At 40.6% G+C, this 13,195-nt stretch overlaps 1 long non-coding RNA gene across 1 annotated transcript in view; it reads right to left on the bottom strand.

Moving 5' to 3' along the window:
• LOC109498607 overlaps positions 1-10,695 on the bottom strand; it is a 172,993-nt gene extending 162,298 nt beyond the window's left edge. The window contains exon 1 of the long non-coding RNA XR_002740835.2: positions 10,568-10,695. This is a non-coding gene — a long non-coding RNA (uncharacterized LOC109498607). The remainder of the gene's footprint in view (positions 1-10,567) is intronic.
• Positions 10,696-13,195: the final 2,500 nt, after the last annotated feature.

Below are 13,195 nucleotides of genomic sequence, written 5' to 3'. Positions count from 1 at the left end.
GATGCCTCTCTTCACTTATGACAGAGCTCTGTTACAAACTCCCTCCAGGCCAGAAGACTCATGCTCATCTGCACAGCTGTCTTAGAATTAAACAGGTATATTCAGACCAACTGTGTCTACCACCACCACACATACCATAACCTAAAAGCCAAGGACATAGTGGTGGCTAACTCTGTTCCCAGCAGCATCGTCTTCAGAGACAGTCATACAAAGGCGTTATCCAGTTCAGGTGATGGTCAGCAAAAAACAGGGGTGACTTATGTTTTTGCCATTTTGAGGGTGTAAGTAAAATTAATACACAGGATTATATGTGAAATCCACATATGGCATTAGATTCATTCTTCAATCAGAAAGTGGGGCCACACTTGGAAACACCTGGGCCAGTCAGAATGCATGACTCCAAAGACAGCACAGAAAATATTAGCATTGAGGTAAATAATGGCAATTTAGCCCACAGGAGGAGGTTGTCTAACTTGTGAGATGATTTTGCTTCTGGAAGGCCAAGCCTTTACTATGTAAAATCCATCCTCACTCGGTCCCATTTTCCAACCCCACCCCCAACCTTTCTGTTGAACACTCACATTAGTGTTCTGGCTTCTTGCCTGAGAAGTTGAAAATGAAGGGATAAAAAGTGAGCTTAATGTTCTTTGCTAGGCATAAGTCCCCTTTCTTCTTCAACACGGGCCCAGAAGTTCCACTGGGGATTAAAGAGTAAGAATCCAGTATTTTTAATAGAATGATTTGAGCACAGCATCATAAGGATTTAGTGAGAGCCATAAGAATAGGGGCCCATTTTGGTCTCCGGGGTCATTCCCCAGACTTTGGCCATGCTGTTTTCACATATGGGAAAATGCAGGTAGAATTTTCTTTCCAATCTTAACATCCTCTGGTTAAATCATATGCTTGCCTTTCTCAGCCACTTCTGTCCAAGTATGTTTTCCTAATGAGGCATTATATTCCTATGAAATCAAGCAGTTTTTCCTCAAAAAAGAGTATTTTGGTTTTTTTTTAAACCCAAACTCTATTAGTTTGTGGATAATAAACTATGTTACTTTAAAAACAGTGTATGATGACACTCCCAAATGCTGGCAGCCACCAATTTTAATTTATTTGTGTTTCAAAAACACATTTTTAGAACACAGTTCCCCATTGAATTCACAAGATATGATAGGTTTCCAGTCTAGCCCATACAATTGTGTCTAATTAAGTGGGGGGAAAGTCTATAATAATACTATTGTGATGGTCAAAGAAAAACAAAACTGAGAGCTTTGAAATTATTGAGATATAAAATAATATGCAAGAGGAGAAACAAAGCCCAGAAAGATAAGAGGGAAAAAATCAGAAATTAAACACATCAAAACAAATAAAAATCCAAAGGATTTTTTATCTTAAATATGGGTAGTTAAGAAAAAGTGAGTAAAGTAGAGGGAGAGGTTTTAGAGAGACTTATATGAAGATTGGGGGGTGGGTCCAAGTACTTTTAGGGGTTGAGAAATTAATGGCATTACCTTTATTACAAATCAAAACCACAATGAGATACCACCTCACACCTGTCAGAATGGCTAAAATTAACAACTCAGGCAACAACAGATGTTGGCGAGGATGGGGAGAAAGGGGAACCCTCTTACACTGCTGGTGGGAATGCAAGCTGGTGCAGACACTCTGGAAAACAGTATGGAGGTTCCTCAAAAAATTAAAAACAGAGCCATCCTATGACCCAGCAATTACACTACCAGGGACTTATCCAAAGGATACAAAAATGCTGATTCAAAGGGGCACATGTACCTGAATGTTTACAGCAGTGTTCTCAACAACAGCCAAATTATGGAAAGATCCCAAATGTTCATTGACTGATGAATGGATAAAGAAGATATGGTATATATCTATAATGGAATACTATTCAGCAATGAAAAAGAATAAAATCTTGCCATTTGCAACAATTTGGATGGAACTGGAGGGTATTATGCTAAGCAAGATAAGTCAGTTTAGAGAAAAACAGATATATGATTTCACTCGTTTGTGGAATTTTAAGGAAAAATAAGATAAAAACAGAGAGGAAGGCAAACCATAAGAGACTCTCAAATACAGAGAACAAACTGTGGGTTGCTGGAAGGGGAAGTGGGTGAGGGGGTGGGTTAAATGTGCGATGGGCACTTTTCGGGATGAGCACAGGGTGTCATATGTAAGAAATGGATCACTGGGTTATACTCCTGAAGCCAAGACTACACTATATGTTAACTAATGAATATAATAAATAAATAAATAATCCTAACAAAATGAACAGACTTCCTTTTTGTTGGTGCTGCAGATAGCTAATATCAGACTTCATTCAGTGGCCCACCAATGGGGAAACGGATAGGAAGAGAAAAAATGAAGAGCAGTGGTTCTCCAGAGCAAGAGAAGGTAGCAGACTTCTTCCAATCTTTTCTCATTACATGAAAACAAAGTCTCTTCTCTTCTCGTCCTCTCTACAAATTTTCCCCAGGTGGCCTCTTTCTTGCCCATGGATTTACTTACTGATTCTAAACTGATGACTTGCAAGTTTGTTCCTCAAGCTCACACCATCTTTCTGAACTTCAGAACTACCTCATGCTTCCCATCAAGTTGTCCCACAGATGAATCAAGTGCCATTTGCCTAGCAAGTACATTCATTCCCCCAGGAGTTCCTTCCCAACCCCCCTACCCTCAGAAGACAAGAGGGAAAAAGCCCTTCTCTTCTTCCTGTGTTAATTGGTAGCAACCCTCCCCACCCCCCAGTCACCTGGGCCAAAGTACCAGGGTCACTAGGACTTTTCTCTCTGGCCCTCCTATCCTCTTAAATTACCCCATCTGGTATCTCCCAACTCCACTCCCTCAGTCCCACCCCAGCCCTACGACACTAATTCAGTTATTGAAATAACTGATCTCCCCGCCCACCGTCTTGCCCCTGGCAGTCCATTCTCAAGACTGCCAACAAAGTGATCACTTCTCTGTTCAACATCCTTCAGGGGCTCCCCATCACTCACAAAAGAGCTGCACAAGGGGAGACTGTTTGCCTCAAGTCAGTTCAGGGGTGAGGGGAGGCAGTGCAACAATATGCTGGTTAAAATGCAGATTCCTGGGCCTTGCCCTGGGATAATGGAATCTGAATCTTTAGGGAAAGGGGAGTTGGTAAGACCTAGGAATTTACATTTTTAAGCAAGTTGGGGTGATTTTTAAATGCATGTATATTTGAAAATACATATTTAAGAGGTGACATCTTCTCCCTTGCACATGACAGAAAGTCTTCCACACTCTTCAGCCTGTCCACTCTCAAGCCTCATCCCCCGCCATTCTGACACTTCTCTCCCTTCCACCCACACAGTGCTGTCCACTAGATTCTTTTGCATGCATGTCTGACCTGCCTGGAATGCCCTTCTGGCTCCCATTTCCCTGGTGAACATGATTCACCTTTCAAATCCCAGCAGAACATGGCAAATCGAAGTAGAAGAAAAGTAATTATTTGCCCCAAGGTTTATGAGGGTGTTTGTGGCAATTCTTTGGGTGCATTTTAATAACTATTTTCTACATCTTCTTTGGTTACCATTAAAGAAATCACCAGAAATCCTCTGTTCCCCAATCTTATTTAAGAATACACCTAGTTATCCCATTAAAAAATAGGACATAAAAATAAGTTCACACCTGCCCCCCCTTGACATTTAAGCTAGGGCCACAACTGAGCCACGTGGAAACAGGCTTTTTTAAAAAATGGCTTTGTAAAAGGAAGACTTTCAAAAGCAAGAATAATCATCATTATCTGTTCTGAAATCCAAATGTATATTTTTCCATCCTTTTTATTTACAATATAAAGTGCTTTTCTCAGTAAATCAACAAATATGAGTATTCATGTCACCAAGCGCTGATGATTAAAAATAATTACTTTAATGGTAGCTGGCCTGATGCCAAACATGATCAGGTTTTGCATTTCAAGCATGATCGTGGATAATTTACATCTCCTTTCACACCAATACCCTACCACTCTTAATGGATTCTATTTTAGTTTTTATGAATTAATAGAAATTTAGTGCCTAATTCCCTATGTTATAGTCCACCATTTGCTTTTAGAATCCACAGAATTATCTTTTTTTTTTTAAGTGGGATGGCTCGACATCACATAATTCACGTTTCTTATTTAAAATGTTTAGCTATCTGCTTTCCTCAAGTCCAGACAGGAGGCACAAGAATGGGACAAAATGGAAATGAAAATCAGGACCGTGTCTCAGGCCTCCCAGGGGACCTCTTATTTACCACAAGGGGACCATTGTAACCAAAGGGCATACTGTCTCTTTCACAAATGAAGTGCAGGTCCCCTAAAAAGTTCTCGCTACAGCCTTAACTACATTGGGGCCTCTCCGTGTGAGAGAAGATGGGGTCACCTCTTTTTCTGTTTCTCATTCCTTTGACGTCTCATATATAATGAAGATACCTCAGGGGCGCCTGGGTGGCTCAGTCGGTTGGGCGGCCGACTTCGGCTCAGGTCATGATCTCGCGGTCCGTGAGTTCGAGCCCCGCGTCGGGCTCTGTGCTGACAGCTCAGAGCCTGGAGCCTGTTTCAGATTCTGTGTCTCCCTCTCTCTGACCCTCCCCCGTTCATGCTGTCTCTCTCTGTCTCAAAAATAAATAAACGTTAAAAAAAAAAAAATTTATAATGAAGATACCTCAAAACAGGGTTACGAAGAATTGTAGAGGGTTTTTAAATGTTTATATTTAACAAGTTAGCACTTTAAAGAAAAAATGCAGTATAATTGTGTTATTCAGAAGTTAATTACAGGTTTATTAACAAGATATGTATTAATACATGGTACCCTAACAGCAGTGTGGTCCAATAATAAGAATATAGTTTCAATCTGTATAACTTTTTTCAATCCTATGTATTTCTGTGACACTAAATGGACAAATAACAGGATATAGCCATTTGAAGATAATACCAAAAGTAAAATTTTGTTGTCTCAAGTGAATGCAAGGACTGGACCCTTGGTGTCCCTACTAGACAGATTTGTAAATATACGTCAAGTACACGAACCTTAAAATGTATTAACTGTTGAAAAGGTCAGGGGAGAAAGGGAGGAATTCCTAAGGATTTGGCTTAAAAGCTGTGGCTGTAGTGAGCAAAGAAGACCCAGAAGTGTCACCAGGTAAAGAGGAGGCCCTACTGGTGCTGGGGAGAGGGAGCAGGGTTAAAGGAGCAAAGGTGCTCCAAGCATATACAAACCCAGGGTAACCTATTGTAAACATTCCTTGCATTGCTTGAATTCTGCTAGCCAATGATAGGAATGGAGAAGACATGGCTTTATTTGCTTATTCTGATTCATTTTTTACTTCCATTGATCCCTCTGACAGTGGGGAAATATAACTGTAACTTGTATAGTGCATTCATTTGTAATATCTTCTTTGACCAACCTTATGAAAGCTGAAGATAACTTTAGAGAAAATAAGAATGGCACCATTTTGCAGGAAGACCTGATGCATTCAAGATGTGGGGACTAGGCACATATTTTATAGTAGAAAAAAAAATAACAAGTTCCACTTGCTTTGGGAAGGAAACTAGTGTATGTCAGGTTATTAGCTTGGCCACCAAGGAATGAAGCCCTCTTATGTAATTACAAAAAGTTACTCTATCCCCAAGGATCAGTGGGCTCTTCCACTTTGCCTGGCTGAGAATATATCCTGTGGTTTGAAAATGGCCTTGGACAGTGACCTCCCTTATTATCCAGCCTAGCTAAATTTCAGAGTCTGGTGACCTCACTGCAGTTGGACAGTATGTTGGAAGGAGATCTTAGGCATTGGTAATAGTTAAGGTGAAATAAATGTGGAGTGCCAAATCCATCCACCTGTATCCTCTATCAAGTCACCTGTATCTTATACAGAAACCTTGCAATTTCTGGAAAAGTGACCACACACACACACATACCCACACACAAACATAAGAAAAAATATAGGAAGGAAGAGAAAGAATTTGGGGGGGGGGAAGTGGAAAGAAAGATACACACACATACACACAGATGCACATAGGCTATAATTATAGTACTTTGTGGTTGACTTTCCCGGGGATTCTCAGACTACTCCTGACCAAGGTACCAGGATGCACACAAGCCAGCTGGAAGATTATCCTAAAAAATGCATCTTATGCAATAAGAGCACTTGCTTTTCCTTTATTTACATTTTCACTCAACAAACATTTACTTATCATCTACAATGTTACGGGTGTCATGCTACGCCCACCATACAACTCATCCATAAGATGTAGTCGTTAGCATTAAAGAGATAACAATTCAGTGGGAAAACAGACATGAGAACAGACCATTACAGTATGATGTGGAAAGTGTTCTATGCTCAGTTATGTGTAGGGCAGGGAAGGAAGGGATGTGGGATTGGGGGCAGGGCTGTGCAGGGAGGGCATGGTCCAGTAGAGGCAAAACCTGTGAACTTTATCTAGAAAGACCTTGCAATCCTAGTGGGGGAAGGACCTAATGAATTGATGAGCAAAGGAGCATTAGATAAGTATGTCTGTGCTCATAAAGTGGAACTATAATTGTAACGGTTGAGGCAATCAGAAGAGAAGGCTTTGTGCAATCCAAGGGACACACTAGGGGATGTGCAGTGAGGGTTAACACAGTTAGGAACCACTGCTGCTCTCTCAGCAGAGAGCCCTGGACTTTTCCTTCATAATAATGACAATAGTTAAAATGAATGGAGTTGTTACTGGCCTAGCATTTAAAATGATCCCATTTAACCCTTACAACAGTAGGCACAAAGATCATCCCCATTTTAGGAAAGGCCTAGGTAAAGTCTGATTTTTCTTAGAGCTGGAAGTGATGGAGCCTGGATGTGAACACGGCAGTCCGGCACACACTAGAATCCATGGGCCCCATTCCTTGAAGCCATTCTGCTCCCTCTGATGACTTAGCCCACACTCCTGGTAGCTTTCCTGCCGTTCCCTGAAGCTGTAAAATAGCATCAGACTCAATGGCGGGTGAAGACCTAGACAGTGACCGCCCTTCCTGTGCTTTTCACAGGTGGATCAACTAAGGTTCCTGAGCTCAATACTGCTGCAGGTCCGATGGAGGGGAAGAAGTGACTCTTGTTGACCCACTGGTATGAACATTAACTCTGTTCTCCAATTTCCTCTTCTATCATCATGAACAAAGGTGATTTGACAGCTTAAGCAGTGCATGCGTGCGGGTGTGCAGAGCCAAATCTACTGCTGGCTACCTTTCCCTCCCTATTCAGCCCACTGGGTTGGGAGAGCCAGACCTTATGTGGTCCTTCAGTTCTCCTGTGAAAGAGCACCTTTCTCTGACTTCTCATGATTCAAGTGTGAATTCCCCAGAGACTTGTTTCCTTCTCTCTGCTGCCATTATAACGGCCTGGTTGCTTCAAACTTGGTGGCCCACTGCTGATCCAAAAGGCAGCTTTCAGGCCACGTGGGTAATGAAAAGAAAAAGAGAAAGGAAACCACAAACTCACTTTGTAAGCAAGACCATTCTTAATATACAGTGGAAGATTAGAGCTGGGTTGAGAGAGCCCTGGAAATGATTATTCAGGTCCATGACTTATGTAGGTCAGTGTAAATAACCCCGGGCATAAAACAGTTAACTTTTATGATGGGCGAGGCATCTAATTTAAGTAGATGGTTCAACATGCTTTATTGTGGTTAAAGCCAATTTTTATTGAGAACAAGGCAAAAAGATTGGGGAAGCAACTGTACCTTATTCCTCCTTTGTGTAAAGAAAGTCAGTGGGATCACTCAGACTTCCTAGGAGTGTCAATTTTACCAACTTTGACAGAATTTCAACATCCATTTGCAACTTAGGATAAGCTGCTTTGGTGCTTTGCTTTTGGATGTGTGGTCTCAACAGTCAAGAATAGCAACTGTATGGTTAATTGGAAGAGAACTGATCATGTTTCATTTTTAATAGTTTAATAGTTAGTCTTACTAATCTATTAGTAACTGCTATTACTAATCTCTTTTCAAATGTATGCAATTAAAACACAATTCAAAGATACAGTAAGTGCTACTGATTAGTTAGCTCTTTCCTAATTGTTTACTCATTTACTCTTAACTGTTGCCCAATACAATTGTTTTTTAAAATTTTTTTTAAAGTTTATTTTTGACAGAGAGAGAGACAGACAGAGCATGAGTGGGGGAGGGGCAGAGAGAGGGAGACACAGAATCTGAAGCAGGCTCCACGCTCTGAGCTGTTAGCACAGAGCCCAATGCGGAGCTCGAACTCATGAACTGTGAGATCATGACCTGAGCCAAAGTCGGACGCTCAACGGACTGAGCCACCCAGGCACCCCCCAGTACAAATGGTTTTAACAAGTCTAGAAAACTTCTTTCAGCCCATCATTCATATCTAAACAGGATCAAAAGCTTTTCCAGAGGGATTTCTCTTAAATTCCAATTGATAGCAATAACTTCTTATGGGTTCAGAGACTAGTTCCTGATCCTGGCAGTATAAAAGGAATCCAAAGTACCTATACTATCTTGCTTAAAATCATACTGCATCTAGTGTTGGCTGTTAGCTGGCTTCTGTGATTTTTCTTGGACTATACATATTGTCCACCCCTCACCCCAGACCCCAGGTATCTCTTGTTTCTCTGACAGTTCCTGACCAGGGTCGTCTGCTGACCTTTGGCTCTAGTTGTTGATCTGGTGCCTGCATTTCCAACCTATCCTGCTGAAAAGGTAGCTGATTATCTGAGGGCCATTTGCCATGATCATCTGGATGCCCACATCTGTGACTGATTGTATTTTTTTACAATTTCTGTATGGATTTCTAGGCATTCCAATTTTCCTGATATCCACACTTGGGTGTGACAGAGATGGAAAATATATCAAGGATTGTGGTGTCACTGATCTGCTTGAACTTGTGATGTCTGTTTGTGGATGAGAATGGAGTAATTCTTGGGGCGCCTGGGTGGCTCAGTCGGTTAAGCAGCCGACTTCGGCTCAGGTCATGATCTCGCGGTCCGTGAGTTCGAGTCCCGTGTCGGGCTCTGTGCTGACAGCTCAGAGCCTGGGGCCTGTTTCAGATTCTGTGTCTCCCTCTCTCTGACCCTCCCCTGTTCATGCTCTGTCTCTGTCTCAAAAACAAATAAACATTAAAAAAAATTAAAAAAAAAAAAAGAATGGAATAATTCTCTACCTGCCCACCTCTCAACATTAGCTCTTGGCCCCTGGAAACTTTTAATATACTTATGTTGATGAGTTTACATTAAATGTTCCTGTAGTAATCATTATTTTTATAGCCTTCCTTGGAAAGCCCCTTTACCCTGCTTTAATTTTCTTGATAACATTTACAAATATTGTATACTAAATTTTTTATTTATTAATTGTCAGTTTCTACTACTAGATGTAAACTCCATGAGAGCAGGCATTGTATCTTTGGTACTTAGAACAGTGCTTGGCACATTGTTAGCAGTCAACACATATTTGTTGAATAAATGTTGAGTGGATGAATCGGCATAGGCCAAAAAGGCTTTGCAATATCCAGGAGAGGATATTAACTGATTAACAGCATAATATGCCAATATCTCCTCTACAGTAATCTTTAGGACTAAGATATCTAGGATTTTTGCTAGTGTCTTGCCTGACACTCAGAGGTAGATTATGTATGGTAGCATAGTGGTTAAGGACATGGGTAATGGATTCAGCCCACCTAGGTTTGAATCTGGTTTTAACTTTTACAATCTTTTAAAAATTTCTTGCAATTTGCTTAATTTATTTGTGACTCAATGTTGTCGCTTTAGAATGGGGATGATAACACCCCATTAAGGGTACTCAAAGGGTTCTTGTGAAGATGAAATAAAGTATCTAAAGCTTTGCAATAGTGGTTTCTTTCATGGTGCATACAATAAGTGCTATATATCACTAGTTAGGATGTGTTTACAAATAACACAAAACTCAACTCAAGTTGACTTAGTTGGCCTAAATGATAAAGGGAATTTATTTGTTCATGTAACTGAAAAGTTCAGAGGCAAGATGTGATTCCAACATGTATTGATAAGGATTCTATTTTTCTATAATTCACTACATTCTATCCTCCTCCCATTGGAGATGTCACTGCTCATGGTAGTAAGGTGTTGCAATAATTTTTGACCTTACAGATACATTATACACTAGCAAAAGGAAGAGAGAGCCTCTAGACAGCTCCTATGGAAGGCTGGGCAAGTTCTTCCCTAGGAGCAATACCTCTGACAGTCTCCTGACATCTTCCTGGAAAAAAGGTATCACCTGCCCATCTTGATCCAATCAGTGTGGCCTCTGTGATTAGATATACTGATCACATATAATTTCTTGGACTTCTGAAGATGGGGTCAGCTTGCACTGAAGCACTTGGACTTCACAGTGTAGGGGTAAAAATGCAGACCAAATTCAGGGCACTATTAACAAGAGGAAGGGAAATAGATGCATACTTTTGCTATTTTCGGGTAAACTATAGAGAACATCTTTAACCCCACCAATGCTGTAGAATGAGAAGCAGAGGAACTTTCATCAACATCACCATCACCTTCACAAAACATTTATTTTGGTGAAATCGTTTACCTGATGCGCTGCAATGGACAGAGTGTTCCTCCAAGCTCGTGGCTTGCTAAAAAGTTTTTTCCAGTCGCTCCTTCCTCAACAGTCCTTCCATCAACAAATACATTCTATTTTCTGAAATCTTCTGGATGTCCTGGTGTACAATACAAATTAGAAGCTTTAATCCCTTATAATCTTGGATTATATTCTTAATTTTATAAAATAAAACTGTCTTCTGTAGTCAATTCTCTCATATAAAACAAAAAACAGTAATAGTGAGTGAATTTAAAGCTCGAAGACAGTAAATTTTATGTGCTTTTTTTCCTTATAAATTTTATGTGACTGTGTCAATTTGCATAAGATACTGAAACATAACCATAATTTTATCACAGTGACTAAGGTTCATGAGACAGTGTCAAGTATCCAGTTTTGGAAAATGTTCAGGCCATTTCTTATTCTTGCTTTTTTTTCGTTTGTTTGTTTTAATGATATGCACAAAAGACACCGCTTTCATTGTAACCTTCTGTATAAAACACTATTATTGACATCTGAGGATTAAGTTTTAATTGAAGTAAGATTTCAAATGGTCTATTATCTCTGATCCCTATATAATGATCACAAAGACATCCTAGAGCAGGCAATGAAACAGATAAATATGTTGAAAAGACAGCTAACAGCTCCATTTAGCTCACCCACGCTTGCCAAACTTGACACACACAATTTATCCCAGACGATGGAAAGGGAGCATAAAATATAGCCAGATTGTGATAATGTATGTTTCTCACATGGTGTTTCCTTGGGCTGAAAATCAGGTATCTCATATACCCAGATAATCCATATGTAGTATTAGATAGCTGTGGATGGGCCTTTTTGCCCAAACTCATCATAATTTTTATGCTTTAGTTTGGAACTTCCTTGACAGCAAGTTTAATGGTGAGTTTCTTATCTATATAATATCTTGGATGAAATGAATGCTCACGTCTCTCTATCATAAAGACAGAGGGGAGAGATTCATGACTAAACCCAAACTAACTCCCAGGGGAGAATTAAGAAATGAATCCAACAAATATTTTTAACAAACAATAATAATTTGTGACAGTGGCTGTAAATAATAGGAAGTAAAAGGTTTGTTGTAAAGGTGGTTCTAATGATGTTTCTAGTTTCTAGATTTTTTTAAAGGTTTATTTGAGAGAGACAGAGACAGCACAAGTAGAGGAGGGGCATAGAGAGAGGGAGAAAGAAACCCAAGCAGGCTCCACGCTGTCAGCTTAGATCCTGATGCAAGGCTTGAACCCATGAAACCAGAAGCCCATGACCGCAGCTGAGACCAAGAGTCGGATGCTCAACCGACTGAGCCATCCAGGCACCTCAAGTCTCTAGATTTTTTAGATCCTTCCTCAACAGTTATGCCAGGGAAACACACCAAAGGGAATTCTGCTCTGGACGGATCTGAATTTGAGTCTATTTTCAAAAGTGATTCAATATCCTGGATTTCAACAGCTTATACATGCAATCTGGACAAGCCTCAGGCTGCAGTTTCATGTAGGATGAGGGACTAGACCGCATCTGCAGTGTTGTCCGTTTTCATTAGAGACAACACCCCTCTTCTATATGTGTTCCCCTTCCTGACCCCCATTTAGTCTGCCACTTCCCACCTCCCAGCTCAGAACTTGCTTAGTCTGTGCTAAAATGAATCCAAAATATACAGACAGGCCCTGTCAGCAAGAAGTCAGTGAAGAAAATCTCCTGTGGACATGGATTAAAATGGAAATACCCTGTCACTTCCCAACACCCCTGTCCTTTTTTATTTAGGACACTGAAGACACACAGAAGTTGGGAGAGTATAGGTAAGGATGTCAGGGGAATGTGGTGCCTCATGGCTCTGGTGTGGGTTTTGGTGGTATCACTATGATAGCCAAGGATGTTCTTGCTGCCATCATTCATCCCCTTGTTTCTACAATTCCTCTGGTCCAAAGATCTCATTTTTGAGGCACCTGGGTGGCTCAGTTGGTTAAGCGTCCGACTTCAGCTCAGGTCATGATCTCACGGTTTCTGAGTTCAAGCCCTGCATCAGGCTCTGTGCTGACAGCTCGGAGCCTGAAGCCTGAGGGAGATCTGTGTCTCCCTCTCTCTCTGCCCCTCCCCCACTCACACTCTGTCTCTCTCTCAAAAATAAATAAATGTTTAAAAAAATTTTTTTAAAGATCTCATTTTTCACCCTCACCTAGATGAGTCAGGCTGGGAACAAAATGTGGGATATAAAAAGCAGCATTTTCCTAAAAGAGCCTCCTCAGGTAAGTAAAACCAGTGAAAGGTCTTTGCTTTTGCTTTCCAAAGGAAGGTGTGATGAAATGAGTAGTAGAAATGGAGATGAATAGGCAATATACTGGAGTAAATAGTGTGAACTGTTTATTATTAATAGTATTATCATACTAAAATGGTATGAACCACAGGTGACAAGGAAAAGTTACCAAATGGCATCATTTTCAGAGAGATCTGAATATTTGGCAGGAAGACTGAGCAGGACCAGGATAAGCCACTTTGCTCATGAAGGTGGAGTTGGGCGTGCAGACATCAGAGAAAGAAAAATGTTTTGTTTTCTTTTTTTCCACCTGCTTTCTTGAAGGAAGCTTACCCACCTTCTAATGCAAT

The sequence above is a fragment of the Felis catus genome, chromosome A3 (assembly GCF_018350175.1).
Source record: "Felis catus isolate Fca126 chromosome A3, F.catus_Fca126_mat1.0, whole genome shotgun sequence".
NCBI lineage: Eukaryota > Metazoa > Chordata > Mammalia > Carnivora > Felidae > Felis > Felis catus.
Note: the sequence above shows the minus strand (reverse complement) of the source record. Positions and strands in the feature narration are given on the sequence as shown.